Here is a 26,606-nt window from a genome sequence, read left to right as displayed (position 1 = left end):
AGAAAAAAAGGCCTGCCTTTGAAAGAAATCTCTGTGAATCTCTGGCACATATGAACAAAAGAGAGGAAATGGGAGGTTAAGAAGGACAGAGCATCTGCTCACATTGTGATTGCTGTCTTCTTCCAAACATCAAGCTCTAGAAGGCCAGAGCTCTAGTTCTGACTGTGAATATCTTGGCTTGTGTCAGATGCTCTTCCTGCACTTACTGACTTCTGCTGGATTTTTGCCATCGACTTCCTTGGAAGTAGCATCATGCATCAAAATCTGCACTGGTTTAGTCTTAATATTTAAGGATTAATAAAAATGATTCCTGGGACCTAGTGGAGCAAGTGAACTGAGTAAAACATCAGTGTAACATGCTGGCTAACATCTTTTCCACCAGCTGGCCCACAGCAAGCAGCTAAAGTTCTTACCCCTTCACACAGTAGTCAAGGCTTCTGCAGTGGTGAGAAGTCCTGGCCATCACGGAATCCTACAGCAGCTTAGTCAGCTGTCCTCTGGCATCCCTGCTAGGGAGGGTACTACCTGCACTTGCACAAGGGCTTATTTGTCACAGAGGTCAATTGGATACACACATGAATAGCCAAGGAAGCACGTCTATGCTGCATTCATCTTGTTGATTGCTCCCCTCTTACAGACCTCTGCACATCTGGGACAGGGTTATCGTTACATTTGAAATATTCCTCAGTGCAAGAATCCCAAATGCTTTTCACCTTATGCAAATTAAAGGAAATGTGAACTGCCCAGAGGAATTTCAATTTGGAGTCCTATGGTGCATCAGAAAGCTGACTGCCCAGAGCTGGAAAAAGTTAAAGAACAATTGGAGAGGATACAACTGAAATCCATCCCAACAGGAAAAAGGGCAACAGAGGCCAATGGGAATAAGTGAGGATGTGAAGATTAGCACTAGCAAAATGTAGAAGTCTTTCAAACACAATCTGGGAGGGAGGCAGACTGGGGAGAGCTAGTCTAAAAAAAACCCAAAACCCTTGCTGGAGCAAGTTAAAAGAATAGTTAGAAGAGAAAAAGAAATACAGAACAGCTAATAACAGCCCTATTGTTAAAAAGCTGTATTTTTTGCTAGCAAAAGGTAAAAGAGAAGGGGTTTTGTGAAAAATAGGGGGGGGGAGGGTGAAGAGAATTAGCAAAAACTTAAATATTTCCTTCAGAAACACAGGAGTCCCCTGTCAGCCTAAGTGGGAGTCACCTATGGAGGCCTCTAGAGAGACAGAACACAGCTTCACTTTGTTTCTGTCTTTGCAAAGGATGACAGCGCTAATGTATTTCCCCTTGAGATGGCAGCAACACAGTTATAAAATGCACAGAAACGCTCACAGAAAGAAAAATTTGGGTGCACCATTAGCCCACCATGGGAGTTCCAAAGCGGGTAAGAGCAGGCGAGCCTCTCGCCTGACCATCAAAGCTGTTCCTAAAGAGATGGGAAACATCTGCATGGTAGAGACAGTAGTTTACAGGGATATCTGCCCGGATGCAATTTGAGACATATTAAATGTTGTTTGTCAGGTTTAGTGTGACAGTCTAATCTATTACGTGAGTCAGTATAGCTTTATTGGTGAAGGATGACTTGGCTGTAGAAATCTTGGGAGTTTCCATCTACACAGCTGTCATGACAAAATGAGAGAAATGCAGTAGACAGGAAATAATAAGGACTCAATTCTGCCTTCACTTATATTTATGCAGTTGAGCTGAAATCAGCAGGCTCACTTTTGTCTCTCATAAAATGTTTTTTTTCTCCCCAGTAGTTCTTCACTAGGCTTAAATGGAGTTACCTCTCTCATACCGATGGAAGTGAAAGGAGAATTTTGTTCACTGATCTGTTATGAACAAATAAACAAGAGAAGAATTTGGCTGGTGGCCTTTTTGAAGGCATTTTGTATTACACTTTATTGGAAGGAGTCATGAGTTGAAAAGAATAATTATGCTTTAGAGAGTTAAGTATTTCAGCACACAAGTGTTGTCTAAGAAACTGAAATTAGCTGCACCACAAAGTCTTTATGGCCAAAAGAGAGATCTCCCAGCTATCTTCCGCTCGTCAGTCGCAGCGTTTGCACTGGTGCTTTACAGCTCTTGAAGTCTGTGGGAAGATTCGCACTGATGTCGCTGTTTGGATCACTTCCAACAGACATGTTGTCTTTTACCTTTACAGCTAGGTAAAATCATGAAAAGGTTTGTGTTCCATAAATTACCACAGATTTCATAAAGTAATACCACAAATCCTGAGATAACCTTAACTGTTATCAAAGACTATTGAGGGGGTTGCAAAGATACCCATTCTGAATGGCTTAAGTGAGAATATCAAATGTAAGATGTTTGTATCTGCTGACCACACTAAAACTGCAGATATGGTTAAGAATGAAGACAGAGAAGAACCACAGCATTAGAGACATATTCTGATCTTTTAGGAGAATGGGACAGAAAACAGAAAGTGCTGCTTTCGCGGGGCAATGATCTAAACCAGAAAGGGTTTATTAAATTAATCGGCTATACAGTATGATGGATTTAGAGGGCTATAATATGAAAATCTTCGAAACTGTCTGTCCAGCATACGGCAGTTATAAAATCAAGAAATAATAAGGATGTGATAAGAATGAGACAGAAAAGGAATCAAGGGATTGATACAGTTGCCATATACAAGGCTCTGATTCACTCTTCTGGAGAATGCTGAGCCAAATTCAGTTCCAAGTCACACTGGCAGCACTTCGTCCCCAAAAGCTCTCACTACTATTAACTTCTGTAGAATTTGTTCCATTGGTTAATTTGGGCATTTTTTTCAGAAAGGTTATTCCAGTTGTGCAGAAGATGTCGCAGGAAGCTAATAAGACAATTCCATGAATTAGAAATATTTCTTGTAAGAAAACTTGTGATCATGCAGGTAAGAATTTTTCCAATGGATCAGAGGCAGAACTAATTCCAAAGTGATTCCTTGAGACAAAAAAAACTATTGAGGAAATAAAAATCACGACGTTCTTGCTTCTGTTGGCTTGTCTGAGACTGCATCCTAGAAAAGTGGAGAAGTTTGCAGTAAAATAGAAATGGGAAACTTGCAGGAAGGTTTGCTGAAGTTTCCAGTAAGTCTGTTTATAGCACGGCAGGAATAAATACAACAGCCCTATCAGGAAAGCCTGCAGTGCCAGGTGACATGCAGCAGTGCAAATCACAGACGACTCACTCATGACCATGTCAGCTCCTTACTGCAAAACCTTGATAGTTTCTGCCTGGCTTCTGCAAAGGGGTAACAAGCCTATATATATAGTTTTTCCAGTCTGTAATGAATAACCTGCATATCCTATTCATTATTTATAGGCATTTGAATTGCAGCAAATGGTTCTGATGACAATTACAGCGCTTCTTTATTTACAGAAAAATGGGTACATACAGCATGTAGATAAAAGCCCAGCTCTGCAATGATAGTTAGATATCTATAAATCTAGTAATTATCTCTGGATTTGTTGAAAATTCACAAGCTGATCAGGAACAATGGCACTATATTGTTTATTAAACTAAAAGAAGAACATCTCTTCATCCTTTTGTTGTACTGGATCCATTTAGAGTTAAGTTCCCTGATCTGCTGCTTGGTATGTAAAGCCATCCTTTGCAGAGGGAAGGTATATAAAGCCACAGAGCTTTAGAGAAACCAGATGCATGAGTAAAGCAAGAAGTAGAGGAGATATGCACAAAGCCAAAAATTTGTGAAGGAATTTGCAAGGAAGGAGAAAGCACACTGTGCCAGCCACACAAAAGATGGAAGGGAGGAATAAAGGGGTGGGAATAAATCCAAACTCTTGCTGAGACTCCCGGAGCGTGGACTTCAGTGGCAAGAGTTTCATTTAGAACACAGATGAGTCTTAACACGACAGCATCTAGTGACTTACGTGCTGGTCTGTAAAGCCATTTCTCCATTCTCTCTCAGGCCTTACTAAAGGCAAGATGTCTTCTGACAGAGAAAGCCAGCTCCCTGCCTTTGCACCTCTTAAGCCCTCAAATCAGCACTAAAGTGTCACATAGGTTTCACGCAGACTTTCTGCAGCCGCTCTGACTCTGCATAGTAGTCAGTCCAGACTGCACGGCAAACGCTCTCATCAGCAGTAACAGTTCTCCATAGCAGGATTGTTCAAGCAGGACCCAGCTGGATCAGAGCATGAGTCAGCTCAAGTTGGTATCTTCATGCTCTTTCAAAAAAAGAGGGTTTGTTCTCTACATAAAAATATTCAGTGGCTGGATACAGCCTCTTTGCACAGTGAGACAATTCAGTTAGATGCTCTCTGTTTTGTTATGTGCTATTTATAGAAATACAGGAATACAGGAGATGGTGGTTAAGGTCCTAGAAATGCTAGCACATGGAATCATTTTTCACAAGCTGAATAAATAATTTTCAAAGCGACCATTGTCCTTCCTCTTTTCTGCACCTTGGCTGGCAGTGGAGAGGTGTTGTAAACAGAAAAGAAAATACAGTGAACACTATGACTTTCCTCAGTCTCAGGAAGGAAGCAGAAGGTGCCGAATTAAACAAACATCTGCCCTGGCAAATAGCAAACAATGTGTTTGTCTAGTAAACTGAGCAAACAGGACTTGGGAGTCAGAGAGAGGGGAGGATCAGACGGAGGAAGCCAAGATGGCCATTTTGCCAAATGACTTTTTTTCCATGCTCCAGCAGTCCTTGTTGTAATTACAAGGATCTCTGGGGAACTGAGGATTCTGAATCTTCATTGCTTTAGAACATAGCCAATAAGAAATAAAAATTGTTAGCACAGTGCAAACATTCATATGCAATGGAGTTTGGGTTTTTTAACCAGCAAAATGTCTGTTATGCAAAAGAAAAATCCACTGTAGGTTCTTTCATCACAAAAACTTCGTGCACATCAAAAGGGCCAAGTTAACAATGGTAGGAACTGACGGCTGGTGTTTATTCAAAGGTGAGGCACAGGCATTATTAATAGGGCACGCTTTCCTGCTGACACATCTCAAGCCTGCTGTGAATGGCAGCTTCAAGATCAGAAGGTTAGTGACTCTTCACAGACCTGCAGAAGCTTGCAGCCAAGGTGACAGTAAGAGTAAGCGTATGAGCAAATGAGCATGAGACTGTGAGGAATGCTGAGAATGCCTCACTATAGCTGCACTAGGTTATATATAATTTGTAGATTTACTGCAGGAAGCCTCCAGATCAGGAACACCTAATTGCACATTTTATGCTCATATGGGACACCCAGTTTATGAAATTATACGACACATACACAAAACCAGAAAAGTCTACCAAGGGCTACATTACTTGCGTGCTCTACCCTGTCTGTGGATATGACAGGCAAATTTGCACCAGTGTAAAATGAGGCAAGGGTGGAAAGCGTAGTTCCTTACCCTCCACACCAGGGAGGTTCCTTCTCCCTTGGCCTTTGACAGATGCAGAGTGAGCACATTGTTCAGAACAAACCGTCATGCCCTTACACTCATCAGCCTTGTTAGACCTTTACACTGCAGCTGGTAGTGAGGGATCTGTATTCAGCAGGGCAGGCTCTTTGGCACTGCTAGAAACCGACCTCCCCCAGCCATTTTTTTCTTTTTCAAAACAACTTCTATGCTGGGTCACAGCTTTTTCTCTTCTGTCTCCAACTTTCATGAGAATTTGTACCCTATTTTGTACTTAAGAGCTCTAAATATGGACGTTTAAATCAGTTTTCAGCCCTGAACCTCAGCTCTCAATAAACGATGGCAAGCACTGAACATATGGCTCCCATGTGCAATGTTTTCTGATCCCTAAAGAGCTCCATATAAGGTGTAGTTTGAGACAGTACATTCATTCAGTGGCGGCTGGAAGCAGCCACTGACCCCACAGACACTGAATGAAAGAAACTAAACTTGGAATTTCCTGCCTTTATTAAATTTTCTCTCCCTTTTTTTTTTTGCCTCACAATTATTTTTCCATCACTTCTATATTAGAACATCATTTTTCTCTATGTTAAAAGCAAGGCTAGGCCTTCGACCACTGATCTTGTTCTTGTCCTTCTTCAGCAGACAGGAATATGTGTATTTTATTGAGACAATGAAATTAGTTAACTATCAAAATGTGCATAAGTCTTTTCCAAATAGTGTAAATGCTAATCACTGTTGTAACCTTCAGTGGTAATTGACAATAACTCAATGACTACTTCCTTTGACTTTAATGACTACAATAGCTTTTGTAATCATTTTGTTGGTGTGCTTCAATGATTTAAATTTATGGCATGCAGGGGTGTATTTCTTGGCTCCCCTGTTTCAGGAAACCTCTGCAGGCACTGAGAGGAGAACAGCATTTGCAAATTGGGGGAAAGAGAAACAGCACTGTAAGCTGGTGGCTGATTTAAGATATTCTAGTCACATAGCCTTTGGTGGAGCATACCCAATGCATTGCAACAAAAGGAGAATTTCATTTTGTTTTTGAAATGCTGCTATTACTTTCAGGAAATTTGCAAAGGCACCTTGACAGAAAATGATCAAATATCTGAACTTCCAGTGCAACAACATTTACTTAGTAAATGACATTTTAATGCAGAAAGTCAAATTTGCATACTAATTAAAATTTTCCTTTAAAACATTTAGACTTTTTGGCCTTCCCACCTACCCACAGTGACAGAGATTAAAAGATTTTTTTATTAAGTCCTGTCAAACAAAACACACTTTTTTAAGGTGCTACAGTACAAAGTAGCACTTTTAACCTATTTTCTAGTCATTCAGAATTTAGGCGGTGGAAGCATTTCCACATGCTTCTTGATCTCAGAAAGGCAGCTGATGGCAGAGAGATGGGAAAGATTGGGTTTTCTCCCTCACTAAATTTATACATTGTAGGAAAACAGCTTCATGTACTGCATGCTGGGTAATAAAATAAAAAGACATCACACTTGTAAAACTACACTGGCTCTTTACTAAGAGATTTATAGAGGTGCTGCAAGTTAGAGTAACACTTCAGCTGTCTTCACCTTGTTTGACTTCCAGGCAGGGCTGGAGGGTGATATGGGTAAAGCAGGCAATAAATAGTCTAAGATGGCAGAATGAGGATGTTAACATCAGACTGGAGGGGGGAAATAGCTGAGCAGCTCGCTCAGCCTCTGTTCTTCCCAAGCAGCCTGGGGCTTCCAGACCAAGTCAGCTCCTCAGCCCCGGCTACGACTGTGGGCTGTGCTCGTTGCTGCCTTGCCAACCTCCACCTCCACATGTCTCTGGGCACTGAGCGCACGCACACAGCTCTATCATCATGACAGGGCACTGTGAGGAGACGAGGAGGAGGAGGAGGAATGCAGCCAGCCTGCAGCCTTGCTTTGAGGTTGCCTTTTTTTTAAAATCAACCACTGAAGCAAAATTCCTCATATAATAATTTCCTGGCCAAGCAGTTTCTACCTGTGAAATGACCATTTCTGTATCTTTTAGTGGAAACAAAAATACTTCAGGAGGATCAAGACAAACTTGTTACACCATTTTTTCCAATCTCCTCTTTGTATGTGCCTGTTACCAGCAATAACTTCCTAAGATGTGGCCTCCCCACAAACCACTAGGATCACTACAAACAGGCAAGCAATTCTGCTAAGCTTCAGTTGTTTTTTGCTCTTTTGTTAAGCCAAGAGCTGAAAGCTTTGCTTCTGTTTTGCTTGACAGGACAACTTCAACACTCTTCAAAGGTTGTTTTCTTTGAGAAAATTTATATTCATTTCTGTGTATGATCAGACTTGGCAATTCTCTGCTATATTGTGTGAGTAAAAGCATGTTTACACCAAGTACTGGACTGCTACAGGAGAGGCTCTGAGATAGCCAGTACAGCCACACGGCGCAGCGTGCCAGACACTGCTAGCACTGTGCTCAGGGGGTTCCCCAGCAGATATTAAACATGACAGAGAGAGGACCATGCTATGAGTCTGTATTGGTCCCAGCTCTGGTATCAGCTCCACCCTGAGGTCTGGATGTGTCCACCTGGGCTCAATCTTACAATGCACAAAGGAGTTTTTCCTCCCCTAACCAGCAAGTAACTTAGGATCACGTTTCCAGTGCTTGTGCAAGTCTCACAGACTACGGCAGACACACCTACTGCCCTCATGTCTCACTGGAGTGAGAGAAAGTTTAACGTCTCACAGGTTCCCACTGTAGTAAAAATGTGTTGGTAACATGTTGTTGTATCAGTTCAGGAATTCTGCAAGCTCTGCTGAAACCCTGATAGGACCATTCCAAAGACATCGGAGAGGCAGATCCTGCAAACATTTAAGTCACTGGAAGTGGTGCCCTAACATCACCCAGGATCCGTTCACACCACTGCCGATTCTAGAACCGCTAGCACAGACTTACTTTCCCTGACCTTAAGGACAAAAGTATGTTCCTGGTCTTTTTCCCATGGACACTTAGGCCACCTTTTACTGCTCTGCCAGATGTCTTTAAGTGAAGCTAAATTGCATTTAGCTTAAGTGCCATCTTAGAGTTTCCCTACACAAATACTATCTTGCAGTGGTACAAACAGGGCTGCTCCCATCATCTGGAATTAATTATATTACTGTGAAGAACAGAACTAAGTAGACATACCTCAGTCTGTCCCAGGAGGACAGGCCAAGTTCTGTCAGCACTTAAACTTCTCCTCTTTGTCCCATGTCTCATACCTGGGCTGTGTGCAGGAACACGGGCTGTTCTGGACCAGGGACAGGAGTAATTTCTGATAGCCACCCCTACCAAAGCAGACTGGCCTTTACATCACCGTCCTCTGAGTGCACAAATACCACAAACAGTTCTTCTTAGAGAAAGGGAAAATTCTACACAACATAAGGCATTTTGTAAGGACTTCCACAGAAGGAGTTTCAGTGATACAGATAGTTCATTGAAATTTATAACTCTAAAGGCAAATTATACCCACAAAACGTACTATCACAGTCCCAGTCCTTAGCTCAAAATGTGAACCAATTCTCTGTTGATGCTGCCTTCTTTGCTGAAGCACTATCTCTTAAACAGAGATTGGGGGTTTTTCCCCATAAGGATGAATACTCAATTGCTTTCTTTACTGTCTGTTTCTGCAAAGCTCTGAATATTCCATTTAAAGGTACCAATAATCTCCACATCCTGAAAAACACTCAAATAATTTCACTTGAAACCCCTACCCTGGCTATTTTTCCTTTATTACTATTATTATTATGATGATTCAGAGCTCTGAAAGGATATTTCAAAAACAAGCACATATGTTGGTTTTTTCTTTCCACACAACTCAGAAGCTCACAGTGTAGTTATCTTATCTCTTTCCTCCTCCCCTCTCTCATCTTTGTTTCTCCCCTTACAAATTTAACAAAGCAATATCCTCTATTCTTTTGGGACAGTTTTATATCTGCAGGGTACTGTAACAACTCATTTAATTTAACCCTTTGAAAAATAATGTTTTGACATGATGTTCTGACACATCTTCGGCTGCAAGGAGAGCAGGCACAACAACGGAATCACACAGAGGAAAACCGAAAACTCTTATTTTAATCTTTTAGAAAGAGCCCTGTTTGTCTTTAAAATAGAGAGAGAGAGCGGAACTTTGCAAGTGCTTCTAATATGTTGACACTTTATTTCCATGTAGGGTAATGTTTGTAACTTTGCTGTCTCCGGAGGGGACTTGAACATCAAGATCACAGTGTCTGATGATGTCAGTTCCAGCCAGGCATACACAACCCTTGGGCCTCAAAGCTTAATTATATCCGCTACTGTTTACAGCTTATAATTATTGATGTTAATTTACTGAGTGATGTTACACTTCTAGCCTCAAGTTATGTTTTTGGCACGTTAATCCATTTGCACACAGACGCGTCTGATTGTACAGGCTGAAATTAAAGGGTATTTTTCACTTTAATTTCATTTGATTTTGCCATGTTCTACATGATTTAAAAAAAAAAAGTAATTTGACTACTTCTAGTAACGTTATAAATACTGTTTAAATTATACATTATGCTTTGACACAATAGCAAGAGAAAAAGACTTTGCCCATCTGCACAACATAAAGCCATGTTGGTATCACGTGTTTCAGCAGGCTCTAAAACCACCAGAGGGCAGAGGGTGGAAAGCCCATCAGGTCTCCTTCTGTGTGAAACACCTTCCCATCTACTGCACGTAGCCGTGTGAGTCAGCTTCAGGTGGAAGATGGAGAGATGGAAAGATTCATAAATAGCCCAGGAATGTGCACTTGACTGGATTGTGTTTCATTTCAATTCAATAGACTGCGTAATGTGCTCTGGTTCTGCTTCATTACTCACAGCCGCAACAAACATCACCTCACCCTTCGTCATTTCTAGACCAGATGGCGATGGCTGTAGCAGACTGTGCACGTGGCGTCTTCATGTCATGCATGTGACTGGTCTGGGCAGTCATGTGCTGTAGGGTAAGAACGTGCTTAAGCAAATTCCAAGTGACAATTTATACAGACATAGTTGCATGGGGCTTTCTAAGGACTGGAGCCAACCATTTCAAGCATTTTTTACATAGGGCTTTTAGGAAATTGCTTTTGAATTAAAGAAGGATTATTGCTGTTGCTGACTTACTCCTTCCTAATTGCTTTGATTTCAGTGAAGACGAGATAATTACATCGTCTTTAAGAGCAATTTATTTTCATGTTGGAAGACCCTGATTCTACAACATCTTTAGGCATGGGAGTATGTATAAACTTTAGCGTGCTCTCAACTACTTATGCGCTTCACACTGCCCAAGAGCAGTAGGATGTCAGAGGCTGTAAAGGACAGCAGAGCAACCTCTAGGTCATGACAATGTGTAGAAGAGGAGGCAGCTCCAGGTTAATTTAGGGGGCCAGGCAACTGTATCATGGGATGTGGGAGGGCCTGACATGCCAGCTTATCAGTTGGAGCAAGAAGGTGCTACAAACCTCCCCTTAGCCTTCCCACTTTTGGGAAAAAAATCCTGACATCCTACACTTCTAGGAATCATCTTAAGTGGAATAAGAAGCGTGCATTACTGCAGGATACCTAGCTAGTTCTGACCCTTGTCAGAGCTGTGTCAGCTGCTATCGTCACTGGCAATAGTCGCTCCCAGCTCTGTGTCAGGACACAAATCGTTCTGAAGTGGCTCACAAACCTGGTGCACAAACTCCTACGTTATAGCAGTGTTTTGTGCAGGCAGTGAGCAATCTCATCTCCAGCGCAATTTGACTGACATTATGGTGGAGTTACAGACACTTTCCATGGGAATTAGGTGTCTATCTGCCATTTATACCTTTCAAAATCTCTCCCTAAGTGCCAAGAGAGAACGCTGAATGTGAAATTACCCCCCTTTTAAAGTCAAAACAAAGAAGCAGATTTTTAACAGACACTGACCCTGAAAGAAGAAAGTTATTGTATGGTATAGAGACCACGATCTTGATCTACCACTTCTTTTCCTCTCTAGGTGCCATCCAGGAGCAGCTGGGATAAACTCAGAGAGCTGAGCCATTTGGCCTCTCGGTTAGTTTACTGCCAATGTTTAACTGAGAAATATGAAAATATGAACAACAAATAAAGAATACAAAATAATAAACAAAAGAAAAATTATAAAATCAATGGCCCACTGACATACAAATTCAATGCATTATCTAAGACATAGTAAAGCACTCAGCTCATTTCTGCAAACATTAGCGTTTCCAAGTGGCTGAAGGACCATTGTGGTTACAACATCCCAGATTAGAAAGCATTTCCAGCTTGCCAAAAGTCTCAGTGCTGCAGGCCCTCAGACAGTAACTCCTACCTGTTGTCATTATTATGGATGCCTCAAACTTCCTTAATTTCATTAAGATGTGAATTTATTCAAGAAATAATTTTTGCACTGGTGAGTTTCATCAAAATGTATGCTTAATTCTCTTACTTGACATATAAACACTTACAACATAGTTAATAACTGTATGGAAACATCATTCAGAAGAAAATTTTAGCAACAAAGGGAACATATTAAATTCAGTCTCATTAAGAAGGCCCTAAATTAAGATCATCTCTAGATTCCTATTTGGTGTCCTGGCTTAGGCAGTGATGTTTGGGAGGTCAGCTCAAATGAGATGGAGGAATTACACTGTTGGTTCTTTCTCCCAAATGTGTCCTATTAAGTTATTGCATGTCTTCCTGTTTTCCTGTTTTTTTAAAAAAATAACTACTTGATTTGTACCTTCTTTGTCCTCGTTTAGGGACATGACCTAGGAAAAAGCATGAATCAGAACCATGTGTAGGTAACCTTAAGTTTTAGTTCATTACTTCTGAAATTAATAATACCAATTGACAATAATACACATTTATTGACTGGACAAGATAGGGAGTCAGAGGAGGAAGGGAGCTAGTTTCACTGGATAAGATTAAATTTAATACTCTGGTTTAATTAGAGAGAAAAACAAGTATCTCTGGCTCCTCCTGTTCTGAGTTCTTAGCCATAAAAATGTTTCATAATATTGGAAAGCTATGGCCTACAAAGATTTAATATTGATCCCATTAAAACTTATGTAAGTGCTCCAGTTTACATGGAGAGAAATAAACCTTGTGCTCAGGATCATGTGTGGCAGTGAGTATCTGCAGAATGTAGCTCTTAACAAATAAAGATCAGCAACCGAAAGAAGTATCCATCCCTGCTCTCGTGTGAAAGCTGAGACCTTGAACAAGCAGTCCTACCTTCCTCCACAAATGGATACCACAATTTGAGATACACTGGCTGAACAACTATCCTCACTAAAATCAGTGCTCTGGGACCAGAATTGTATTCGTTGCTGCTGCTTCATCATCCTGGGGCCAAAACCTTTCTCTGTTCCCTGCTTCCAGCTAGCCTGACAGAGGAATTTGTACAAGTAACACAGTAGGAAGCAATATCATTCTTCTAGAAGGAGTTCTAATTTATCAGGTTCTCTGGGAGCCCATGAGGTGTGTAAGCTGCTTCAGCCGGTATTGCACAGCTATCCAGTGTGAAGAATAATATTCGTAATGGCGCTATGCTACCAAACACTAACCATGAAAAACCCCCACATATGGATCATACCCTTATATCACAGCAATTCTCTGCACTAAAACAGGCTATTAGGAAGAATGATAATGTTCATAAACCAAGGTATTGAATACAAGTCAAAGGAAATATTCTTGCCATATAGAAGTTGTGGAAAGAACACATATATCGTACACTTCTCTTATCAGCTTATTCTAAGCTGATGTGATAGTAAGGCTAGGTACAGACGAGGGCAGACAACAATAGGGGAATGCTGGATTTTTTATCTTGTCTAGAGGATTAGAGAATCTGAGTGCTAACAGTTTTTTTTATCTGGCAACACTTACAACTGAAGACATAAGATATCTCTACAGTAGGCAAAAAATAAGCTATTCTTAAGAATGTGGCACCAAGCATGTTCTACTTACTGCTGCAGCAGACAGAAGTGTTTCACTAGTGTGCTGACTGGGAGACAAATCATGAAAAAACGTTAACTTTAAATCATAGTTATTAGAACAGCAAATTAATTTATTCTATGCCCCCTTTTTTGTCTTCATCTTTACAAAGCCAATGGCAAAGCCACTTGGAAGGGTGTATCAACAATAGATTCTCCTTATCAAATTTTTTTAAGCCTGATTTTTCTTGCTAGAGAAATTCTTGGTTGTTGCAGTCAGTATCATCCAGAATAACTCCCTAACATGGAGGCACAGGTGGAGACATATGTCTAGATTGCACCAGCTTTATCTATATTACTCCTCGCAACACTACAGGAACAGTTTATTCCATAATATATGCTTGGCACTTGCTTAAGCAGCAGTTTTGCCATTCCCAGGTGCTGGTGAAGCCCTCTGAGATGGGGATTTTATGTGTCAGGTGTAAACTGAGGCATAAAGCAGTTCTATGATTTAACCTATAGTTATTAGGAAGGATAGGCAGTGAATCCAGGACTCATAACTGTCATGCTTTTTTTTTTTTTTGTCTTTCGTAGGAGAAATCTTGCCACATACGAATAGGCCTATGGAAGAGGAGAAGGAAGGGGAATATGGAGAAATGCAGCCTGTCCGCAAAAATGGTAAAAAAAGGTGGATTTCCATAACGTTCACCACTGGCCCAAGCCTGCTAAGGCAAATGGGACAGTTACCACTGACCCCAACAGAAAAACATTTGACTCAGTGCTGAGTGATTTTGAAAATGCTGCTTTGACATTTTAGGCCTGAAACCAGACATTTTCCCTGACATTATGAAACAGAGCGAGGTAATATTACAAATAAGTGTAAAAAATAAATCCAACTTGGAAAACATAAATGACCTTTCAAAGCCTGAAATCATGTAATAATAACTGCCCTGACCCATTGCTGAGGTTTTATTGTTTGAGCTTCACTTACGGTTTTGCCTTTCTCCCTTGCATAGAGTGAACAGTGAGGGGCTAAAATCCCAGAACAAGTGCATGCCTATTTACCAACAAAATGAAAAATGTCTTGAAATAGTTCCAAATATCTAATCTGCAGGGGGTGGGGGGGAATCATACAAAGGAAATAAACCAAACCCTCTCACCATGCTTTCTCCAGGGTTGGCTATATTGTTTGCTTCACACAGCCCATTTCTAATGAATCCAATAATCAGCTGGAACTTGAACCTGCACTGCCATCTCTCACTGTTCTTTCAGTTCCAGGAAAACTGAAGCAAATTATATTTTTCTTGCTCAGCGTTAAAAAAGCCATAATAATACTAATGTTCACTTCTGGTTCCAAAACCAGTTTTGAGCTTCAGTCAAAACAGAGATGAAATTTAATGCACACAAGGTTCAACTTTTTGGGAACCCATAATGTTTTCTTGGTTGTTTTTTTAAATCTGTTTTTCTAAGAGCTTTTCTGCCCCCAAACCTGGTACTACTTTACCTAAGTTGGGATTATTAGAGCAGTACCTACCTCCAATACAGTTATTTGGGTTTTAAGTCAGCATAGCATTTTAATAGCACTCTAACTGCACCCAGAGGAGTAGTTGTGCTATACAAGTCTACTGCTAAGACGACTCATCCACTATCATTTTGCTACAGCTCTGCTAAAAGTGTGTGGATCAGGGCTCAGCTCTTTGGGAGGAGACAATGGCTATGTTCTCTGAAAGCACCATCAATGTTGTTTGTTTTACCAGCTTCTTCATTTTACAGGGATGCCACTGCCAAGAGTACACTCGCATGCTAGGTGACCGGTTCCTGAGTGGTGTTTTTGTCGAATTATAATCTAGCCCCAGAACTTGGTATTTTAGCAAGAATTTCTGTGAAAAACACCACTAACAAAATGCAGTGGTTTACTGATTTGGGTCCTGTGTACCCTACTTTCTCCTCTTCCCTTCCCATACGCTATCTCTTCCTATGTCTCTAACACCTTATCCTCCACAGACAGCTTCCCTGGTCTGCTCCCACATTCCCCAGCTGTTTGGCTGGAAGAGCGGAGTAGGTACTATCCTGGTTCAGACTGGCGAGGCAGTACATGCTTGCTGAGGCCAGCAGGTCTGATCTGCATTCCAGCCTGGGAATGGCTAGATACTGTTCCATCTGCTTTTCCCTCCATGGAGGCGCTTTGGGTCTCCTGTCTCAGTTGCCAGGTTCTGTTAACTTTGTTGGAATTTCATATGTCTGAAAACTCTCCTCTTCGGTCATTTTTCCTTGATAATGGCAAACAGATTCATAAATTAACCGGAGAGCATAGACGCTGACAGACAGAAAGGTAGACAGGCAGACAGCCTCATTTCCTTAGGAAACAAGGCTAAAAAATGAACACACTCCCTAGAGGTTTTGAGAGCAATGACTTTGGTCCAGTTGCACAGAGCTACCTTTAATTGGATACTGTTGGATTATGTTCCATTTTTCCTCTCATCCTGACCTGCTCATTGAGTAAATAGAGCCATCTGCCAAAGCAATGGCTCCTGAATTAGAGAAGTGCACCTTCCCCCTGGGAGAGCAAAGTAGGCCAGCGATTCACCAGGGCTTTCTGCAGCTGAAGTTATTCAGGTTTCCACACTGTAGGAGCAAGGGATCTGTATCTAGCTGAATAATCTGGCAGGAAATGTAGCTAAGTCACAAAAACATATTGGCTGAGAACCATGGGTATCTTATAGAGAGAGTTTAAAGTGACATTTTCAGATAAAAGTTTGTCATTTCCTTTCCCAGCCCAAAACTGTTTTTTATTCACTGACTGCACTTCTCACCTTAGACAGCAGCAAACTGTTTGCGTTGGATCCTTAGCCAAAGTAGAGATGCTAAAAGTCCTTAGCCATAGGCAGCAAAACTACACACTGACTGTCATTTGAACTCTAGATGATCAGGAAAGCAGTTTTTTATCATGTGAAAACATGGGGTGCCTTTTTTTTTAAATTTTTGTCAATAAAAACTAATTTTTTTTTTTTTTTTGGAAAACACTCTACAAGCAGGATAGTTTAGATTTCTCCAACTATTGTCTTTAATGAAGAGGATTTGTATTTCCAATGACAAGCTTTTTTTTTTTTTTTTACAAAAATAGAAAGCATTTTCCTAGAAAATATCTTTTTTGGTTAGAAGTTTCTTGTTAAAACTGTTTTTTCTATAATCTCTGTTGGTAACTGTGGTTTGGCGTTTTGGCAAAGATGTAGGAGGACTGAAGTCCATTCAAAGCCTCCAGTTGTTCCTCTGACAATCTGGAGGGCTCATAGCAAGAGGCAAAACCAGCCTTAATCTAAGCAGGAGAGAGGGGGATGTTGCACAATTACGCAGCCATGTCTCATACAGGCCAGACAAGGCCAATGCCTCACTGCTCGGTAAGTCCACACCTCTTAGGAAGCACACTAGCTGGAGTGAGAGAAATACCTTCCAAACTCCATTTTAATCTGAAGTGAACCAACTGAAAATAATGGATTCAATAAAGATTCAGTTTTAAATAAGTTTTAAATAAAATTTTAAATAAAGATTCAGACTGTCAACACATCTCACCCTCCTTTTTTCACTTAAATAAGCTATTTTGCAGTTAATTAAGTAAAAAATAAAGCAAGTAATTTTTCCCCTGAGGAAATATCCCTTTGCCATAATGAGCACCCTGCGTTCTCCTACAGTTGTGGAAGATTGTGGGAGGCACTGGCAAAGGCCTGGCAGAGAGCAAGGAGTAACCATCTAGCAAAAGGCCTTTTGCAAAACTCCCTGGATTGCACACTATCCACACAGACTGGCCCATGCATGCCCAAGTCTGCCTTTTAAGAATAGCGTGTCCTTGATGAATGTTATTGATGCTACCTCAGGGATTGTCTGGGCACCTTCTCCCTTCACAATGATCTTTCCATATTATTACAGGATGCTGTGGGAGCATCTGGGAAGTTATCCCAACTCCCTTCTTGGATGGACTCTCTGCCCACATGCATGGGAGGTTCATACCCAGAACATTCAGCCAGAGCTGGAGGTGCTTGCGTCATTTATTATCTCTGGCTTGCACAGTGCACTTTGAGCAGCTGGGTAAATTCACCAGCACGGAGGCCTGCAGGTGGTGCAGCCTCATGGTAATGCTAGGAAAAGCTTAGTTCCCCATTTTTGGAATCCAGGATTCATAAAGACTTAAATGAAGAGCTACTACAAATCAGTTCTGCTAAACCAGTACAAAGGGCTGTGAGACACCATTAAATCAATTTAAACTTAGATTATATCAATTTAAATTTAATTCATTGGGAACAAATCAAAAACAGTCTAAAATAAGCCTTTGTTAAACCACAGTAAGAGTGGCCTTCTCTAAACTCATTTAATTAAATCTCATTGCAAACTAATTTAAAGTATGGTTCTGACACATGTAGAAAACAATCTGCTGTGAACATCACAAAGAGCTAATGAGGCCTCACACCAGCACTCTAAAGACAGATACTTTTGAAAATTAGATGTGTTCCGACAGGCTTCACATGCTGCATTTTGTTTTCAACCCAGATGCAAAAAGGACCACTTTAAGATTTCCCAGACCAAATCCACCAGTTTCCCGCTATTTCTAAGAGCTTTCTGAAAATTTTGTTCAGTGATTTGTTCCAAGAGTCCCCAGGCATTTTGATAAAAAACAAAAACAAAAACCCCCAACTTAAATAGTAAAGCAGCACTTTGCAGTTCAGGTGCAAGGACAAGTAGGCCATGAAGAAATGAGGCTCTAAAGCAGAATGAGATATGAGTCACCAAGCTACTATTTCAAAAGTGAGGGAACTGCCCACCTCCGTGCTCCCACCTGCCCTCAGGATGCTCAGAGAAGCGTATGGAAAACCATGGCAAGAACATCAGAAAACAAATCATTGAGGCAGCAAAGTCTGAAACTGTAATGAACATAAATATTAAAAGTTTCTTGAACATGAGAAGCTTTTTGTCTTTCTTGTTTGAGTCAGCTAAGTACCTAATGGTGTGTGATAAAAGCAAAGTTAGGCAATTATTTTCCTCTGTTCTGCAATCTGTGTAAAAGCATGTGGGGAAACGTCATGTCTGGTTGCAAGTATCATGCTGTAAGGTCTGGAAAGCCACATTCTTAGAGCCAGACAGACATGAATTGACAAGCACTAGCCATTCCTAGAGCAAACGTCAGATTCAGAGAGCCCTTCTCTTCAGATAAGTGCCCCAGTTTTCCATGCACACACGCAAACCAGGTCTTAATCCTTAACAAGACAACAAGCTAGCACATACGGAATCTCAAACAACTGTTTTTTCCTCTTTCTGGCTGCTAGACTGGAAGACCAGTTCAGAAAACTCTTAAAAAACATTTCAGGAATTAGGTTCTTTGAATCACATATCGGGATCTTAGGTTTCATGACAAGTAACCCAAAACAACCCAGTCTATCATAAAATCAGCCTACAATAATACTGCTAAGTCTTACAAGAACAACATACTAAGAGACAAGACTGACTTATATGAGAATGCCGATAGCTGCTCTGGATAATGTTTACGTGTTGAATTTGGTTTTAATTTGAGATAAATTGTCAGATTTCATTGCTCATCAATCCAGAATTATGGTCCAGTCCTCTAAGGTAGAAGACACAGAGGCACAGAAAGAAAAAAAAGGAATTCCCCATTATACAATACGGATTAGAAAAAAAATTAATTTTTCTTATTTCTGTAACATCCTTTAACCCATTCTGGTTAGATAAGAAAGTCTAAAATATTAGTTATAATGAGATGTATTTCCAGTATTTTGAAGTCTTAGTAAAGCTAAATTTAGATGCTAGGATTTTTGGCTAAGAAATCTCAAATTAGCTTAACTTTCCTCCCTCCTCAGGATCTGTTTTCATTGTACCCAGGACAACCTTATCTCTCTAACTATATTCAGTGTATGTTATTTTACACTTACCTCATACTAACCAGGTAATTATCTTACACATTCTTGTTTCTGAGAAATAATAAAAGATAAGGTTTGCTTCCTACTAACCCACCCACTCAGAAGCAGTGTCTTCTCATGTTTTGCTTGAGAAAGCACATGTGGTCCTTTCAAACAGTCTGATTTGACATCTCAAATAGATTAAAAGTCATATCAGAAAGCTATCTGTTGAGTGACAACATAAGTACTTATTTAATAAGTATATTAAATACATATGCATGGCTATATACTGTACATACAAGGTTTTAAATATATACCCTAGTTAACTGCCATATGGATATGTTGTTGTGGAAAAAAATATTTATAAAATGTTTTTTCCAAATGTTTAATCTACAGCAGATGCGCCTTGCATTCATCTGTTTGGCTTGGCATTCACTACAGGGAGATCTTATTAATCATACAGACCTCCTGTAGTAGAGGAAACAGAGGCTATTATAGGATTCATCTGTTTATGACTAAACAGAAAAAGGATCTTCATCAAATGAGAGATCCCTTTCTGAAAGCCCTCTGAAATGTAGAAGGTTGTGAGTAAGCCACATGCTGTTTTTCATCTCCCCGCATTGTACCCTTACTCCTCCTCTTTATATTGAAATAACAAAGCAACACAGGCTATATGTATCTGGGGAAGGAGAGGGGAACAGAGGAGTAGTAACTATGGGGGCGGAGCTGGAGAAATCCAGATTTCATTTGCCCCCTTCCCTGCTAACATCATGGAAGTTTTTTCTCCTGACCCTTTTGTTATTCCACTATGCTTGGAAAAATATATAGAAGGATTTATGGAAAGTGCTGCAAAGTCTAATCTTACTCTCCACATCTCCAGTACATATCTCTCTGAGCATGGCTTCACATGGGAAGTCAGTGCCAATGTTAACAACAAAACTCTTATGACTTTATTGCTTCCCGTCATTTTATTACTCTTCAGTTTCGCTCGTTCTGTCCTGACAAAGGGAGTAGCTGTAGCTGACCTGTTGAACTGGGCAGGGAAGCAACAGAGAAAGCCAGTGAGGAAAAAGAATTAATTGGGTTCTACTGAGTAGAGAAGGTCAGCTATGCTAAGCACATCGGCTGAATGGAAACCAAACAGGAGGCAGCAGAATCCGGGCATTCAAAGAGTCTACTGGGAAACAAAGGAAAAACTTCTTAAATCCCTTTCTACTTGCCGTACTTCATAAGCAAATTGTGGGTCCTAGTGATGAAGGACACGATCACTTTTCCTTTTTATTTCTTTTAAACTTTTCTGTTTTGCAGGCAGGTTATTAGAATTAAATATCTAATTTGCAACAAATCACATATCTAGCAAATTGCCCTTTCTCCCTATTTTCAAAATGCACGCTGACAGATCACCATTTCTGGTTGTCTGCCGGGCCATTTGAAGGCCAGCTTATCCAGGCTCACAAATGTGTGTGTATCTGGGACAGACAGTGTCATCACAAACATGGAACTAAAAGGTATTCAGAGGAAAAACACTTAGATATTTGATTTCCAACAGTAGCCTCCAAATCAGTAGATGTACTGCGGTAGTCTTTGTCTTTCCTTTTTGAGTGTGATGAACATTATCCATTCTTAAGCAAAATAACATGTCGGCTTGACATTTTTACTCAGCACAGGATTTGTAAGAAATTGACTGCAATAGAATTATTTTTAAAATTCTGTTTACTCTTTATTTTTTAGTGCAAGATTTCTTGTCCTGTTTCGACAATTGACCGTGAAAGTCACCTGTTCTGAATTTTGTTTCCTGACTGGATAAAAAGGTGGCAGTTGGGGATGACATGTTCACATCATTTCTTCAGAGTGAGAAAGGGAAGTGGCTGTTTACGAGCTTTATTGAATGGGAAAGGGTTAGGCTTGATTGTGAAACTAAACAAGCCCCATCTTCTGTTGATTCAGAAAAAGAGAGGTCAGGCTTGCCAGGGCTGGGGGACCTCTCTATGGTCCTACAGGTCATTAAAGCTGAACTGCCTTATTTTTCTGCTTAAAAAGGAAAGGGTTGTGCATGTGACTGAAGTAAATGTAAAATGTCACTTCTGTTTTACACAGCACCTCTCCTGTCCAGCTGTCCTTGAGATCTACAGGTGGGCATGATTAGAAACTGTATTTGGGGTTATAGCCAAATGACAACTATTCCCTGTTTTTCTCCCTCTGAATTACCAATACATGCCCACTTCAGAAGTAGCTCCTCCAGCACTCCATTCCTCCTCTCTGACACAGGCTGGTATGTGGCAAGACAATTTCTTGCTCTGAAAAATATTTGCTGTCTCTTATATGGTATCAACACTTCTTTATCCAAAGCTGCCTTTCTTTTCATTATTCATAATTACTTTCTTCATCAGCTCCTGACTCATCCTCCCTGCTACTCCTTCAGCTGGAATTTTTTCACTGATCTACCAAGTCTCCAACCCTAGGCAATCCAAGTCCAGATTTCCCTGTCCTCCACTGATGCAAATCAGCATCACTTGATAAGGGCCATGGAGCCTCACTGCTGTTCTAGTGCAGAAGCTCAGCCAGATATTGTAATGGCATTTCTCCATTTCTGGAAAAGAAGCTTCTTATTTGCCCCAGTCCAACACGCGAATTTTCTCCAGTTTCGGCCCACTCAGCCAGTTTCCTCATTGTGCAGGTGTAAATTCTGTTGCAGACAGTGTCTCTCATATTTAACAGAACACAGATTGTCCTTCATTTATTTTACACTGATTATCCATATTTGATGCTGCTGTCTCTTGACTCTTACTAATTCCATACATTGAAAACTGCACCTTGTGGATTAGTCATGGCACTCTCCATTTTCCATCCTCCTTCCAAACCTCTGGGTGACTCCAGGAGGGGATTACAAAAACAGTTTTGAAAGAACCTGACCCTGTCAGTGGTGTCCTAAAATTACCTAACTTCCTCAATAAAACCTCCTCTAATGTGCATTAGCTGCCACAGTAAGCCAGAGAATCATACGCTGCAAATGGAGAAAAGGACATCACAGAGTGGACTGTGTTGATATCATCTCCATGACTTTATACCACCATGACTGAGGACTGTGCAGCGGCACATCCTCTCCACACCTTGGAGAATAGGAGTACGCATGACAACTAATGATAAAGATTTGTGGGGACAGAGAAGGAATAATGGGCAAGATATGGTTGCTTTATTCACATGGCTAAAACTTTGTATGAGGTCACAGATTGGCCTTGGAACGAGGTAAATCTGTGCTTGACTCATAAGGATGTTCAGCATCTTCTCCACTTAACAAAGTTCCAGTTCTCACTGCACTTTTCCTGTCCCCATCATATAATCCCTCTCTGTTGTGCCTGGTCCTTGGATTTACTCAAGGCAACTGCTGCAAAACACAGTGTGTCCTAAGAATCTCCACAGCCTTTTTGCACAGATGACTTAACAGCAAAGCTAAGTGCAGCTTTGGGTTGGTGGTGATATACAGGCCAACCCAAAAGCAACAGAATCTGAACCATTATCTTTATCATTGCCTTATTAGCCCTTTAAAGATCAGTCTTTATGTACCAATAAAATGACTGTCTTCACTGTTCAGCCTAGCTATATATCCACCATCTGTTTGCTGACTTACAGTGCCCATCTTTTATTGCTGACTGGCTCTCATGTTTTGCCCCAGATGTTCACACAGTCTGTGACTTCCACATGAACAAACTTTTCTGTCCTCAATGTGAAATTTGGTCTCAACTTTGGCAGTTTACAAGTTTACGCTACAGCATACCTCTAAAAAGGATAATCAGCAGCTGCAGCCAACCAGAATATTCTGCATTGCCATCCACTACTAAACCCCTTTTGATACAAACAGAAGAGAGGTTTTTTAATAACAATCCTTGTAACAGTAAAGCAGCTTGTCAAGTAACATGCCAGGAGCAGGTAATTTGCCTTATACAGACACTGACAGGTCAAAGTCAATGGTAGTATTTCAATGTGCACATCTCTTAGATTTATGTCAGAACAATTCTTTCCCAGAATCCTTTTGCATGTGAATGAAAACTCTAATGCGGCTCTCAGAAGACGGACTCATCAACACAAACTGTCATGACCTGCCAGCTGTCATTCCTAAGATGCTCAACCTGTTGAAGATGGAAACTAGAGCTTCCACAGTAGCATTGGCTTTTTCAGATATTTACCCTTGATTCAGGTTGAACTGAGGTTAGAATATTTTTACGGGGAGCCTAAGAAGAAAGAACCCCAGTAACTAAACACTTGGGTACTCAGGCAGGTTGACCTCATGTAATTCCCTCTCAATCTCAGACTCGCACAACACCTATACTATAAAGCAGATAAGAAAAGTTTATATCTATTTTATACAAAAAGAATTTAAACAGACAAATTCTTTGAAATGCTGAAGGTTCCCACAAATGCCAACATCAGAAAGAGGATTAAAACAAGGTTCCGACGTTACCTCCCACCTCCACGCCTTTCTTGTGCATACGTTTTTCTCTATATACATCAAACACTATGAAGGCACAATAGAAAAGGTTATAAGCAGTCCTAAAATGGGGCTTTTGTTTTGGACAGTTGATCATTCTTAGTGGGGAAAAAAACAAAACAAAACAAACCGCAAAGGGAGGTTTTGAGGTTAATTTTTCAATCACATTGCAGGGTGCTGGGAAGAGAATTTAATCGTTGTTCTCCTGGCCTCCTGTAGCCATTAGCTGTTCCACAATGTCAGTGACTGAGAGTTTAGTCTAATCTCCGGATTCCCAGCCCAGCGCCCTATCCAGTTAACGCTCTGCTTGGAAAGATTTAGAAAAGAACTTCTATCAATGTGTGAAAAGTAGCAGTGGAATCTTATCCCAGACCATGATTGTTTTTAAATCTGAGTGTCCTACATAAAGTCCTGTAATACATAGCCATGTGCTATAAAATGTGAAAGTCAGAAGTGATGAAAAACCTAGGTCTTACAAAACGTTACATTACAAAGAAATACATTTAAAACTTTTCTTTAATTATCTGTATTTATCTGCATGTTCTTTGAGCTGTGAATTTCCTCAGGATGCTGACAATATCCGTTGAGATCCAGAAAGTCATAAAGAGTACTACAGACTCAAATACATGCAGCACCAGAGGCAAAGCATTTCCATGCTGATTTGGGTATCTGATTCTAGCTGACGATTTGTATCATTCATGAAGCTAAACTGGAAGAACCCATGGAAGGACTCACAAAAGCAGTCATGTGAAGGGAATGGGCATTGTACCCCCAAAGCCTTCACTCCTTCTTAAATTACTTTCTGGTTAATGCACTCTTGTTTAAATTATACTTCTAGTTGTCATCTGCATTTCTGAATTTTTAAGGTTTGTTTTCAAACATATCATATATGGGGCAAATACGCCATAAAATAAAGCAACTCAGTGCTTTAGACTGAGCTTAGTGAACTTTCACACCAATTTTTATTATCTGAGCATCTGTCCCAGTGAATCCAGATTTCCTGCTTTAAACCCTAATCTGCCTCTCTCTAAAGGTACATCTTATATACCCAATATTAACTAGATCAAATCAGCTTAATTAGCTGGTTAATGTTAATTCAAGTTCATGCAGCATCCTCTGTTTAAAGTGGGTACAATATTTTACAGTATCTGAAAAATGGCTCAGCTTAATAAACTGGTGGAGGAAAAAAAATCTTTAAAAAGAATCAAGGGACAACTCTTGAATCTAGATTGCAGCATTACTCAAAGAACATCTGCACACAAATCCTTCTTCAAGGCAAGTGCTCCACAACAAGCAATTCACCAACAAAAGAATTCCAATAGTATTTGAAATCCTTTTCTGGCTTCTAGAGTGTGGATCTGTGTTCTCATCTACAAACAAGAGAGCTCAAAAACCACACAGTTGTGTTCCACTGTGCAAGCACCAGTCCTGTGCCGTGCCAATTCTGTACTGTGTATCTTGTCACTGTTTTGCATCTCTGTTTCTACCTGCATCTCTTTTGCCTCACTGGTACAGACAAATGCTGTTTCTAAGCGTAGCACTCCAGAATGAGCCTGGGTATGTTTGGAAGCATGGTATACTGTCAGGTTCATTTCCTGAAACATGTTAATATCTTACAGTTAATAGCTTTTTTCAAACATTTGGTATACACATTTCACTAAGGGTGGTTAAACCCAACACCCCTATTTAGACCACTTGTGATTTATAATTATCCTTTTCTAATTTGTCCACATTTATGTATTGTAACCCTATATATCATATAGAGCATTTAATACCACATTTTGAACTGCAGGAAGCAAATCAGCATGCTTCAGCTCTGTTCTTCATGGTTCAGACATGTCTGAAATATAATGAGAGCAGGGATTTGTCTGCCCTGATTTAATTACTACAATCCAGATAACTCTGTCAATCAATTTTTCTCCTTGTGACTCCTGGCAGTGTGAAAAATGCCTTCATTATGAGGACTGATCATTAGTGGATGTGAAGTTGAGAAGATGATGAAGATGAGTTGTTGGCTCTGGCAGAGAATTGACCCATCAGTGTCATTAAGTGAACTCCGGCAAGCCCAGTGATTCCCATGGGGCAAATCATTGAATTTCTCAGGAGCAAAGGTCTGTGTCTGTCTACACCAAAGCACTTTGAAAAGTACACACATGCAGTTTGCAGTAATCTGATGGATAACTAAACAATTACACAGGCAATAACCGATTCGTCCTTCCCTTCTCACAAAAGAAACAACTTTTAAGGTACCATATTTTAGATTCCTTTTTACATGACAGTTTAAATAACACTTAGTTACATCCATTGCCCTTTCAACTCCATATTACAAAAGTTCAGCTCAGAGCTGCATCAACCTCCAAAGCCCAAATGCTCTTTATTAATAATGTAAATTGCAAATCTAAGTCCTTTTCCTTCTAAATATTAAAAGACAAGACTGAGTCACTCCAAGGACTATATTAGGGTGGGGTTTTTAATCAATGTTGTTCATCCAGCAGTAAAACCAGAAACTAAAAAGACCTTGCCATACAACAGCCTGAGTTACAAGCAATTTAATGACAAATGAGCATTATCTGCTCAATGTTTTTGTCTAAATTATGCTTTAATTGCAAAAGGTAATTTCATATAATTGACTAATTAATCATAAAAAAAATAAAAAGAAAATAGATGCAATTATTATAATGCCAAAGAATTGCTAACAGAGCTGTTCACACAGAGAAAATTCTGCTGGAATCAAAGACATACTCAAGAGACCTATCGACAATTTTGGTGACCAAATGTAGAGCCAGTGTGGGTGTGAAGGCTACAGGCACAATACTACTTTTAGAATAGGTTGTAAAGTACATTCTATGGGGATCCAGGGCTGATTGTGTTACAGACCTCCATGTACCTT

The sequence above is a fragment of the Grus americana genome, chromosome 17 (assembly GCF_028858705.1).
Source record: "Grus americana isolate bGruAme1 chromosome 17, bGruAme1.mat, whole genome shotgun sequence".
NCBI classification, from domain to species: Eukaryota; Metazoa; Chordata; class Aves; order Gruiformes; family Gruidae; genus Grus; species Grus americana.
Note: the sequence above shows the minus strand (reverse complement) of the source record.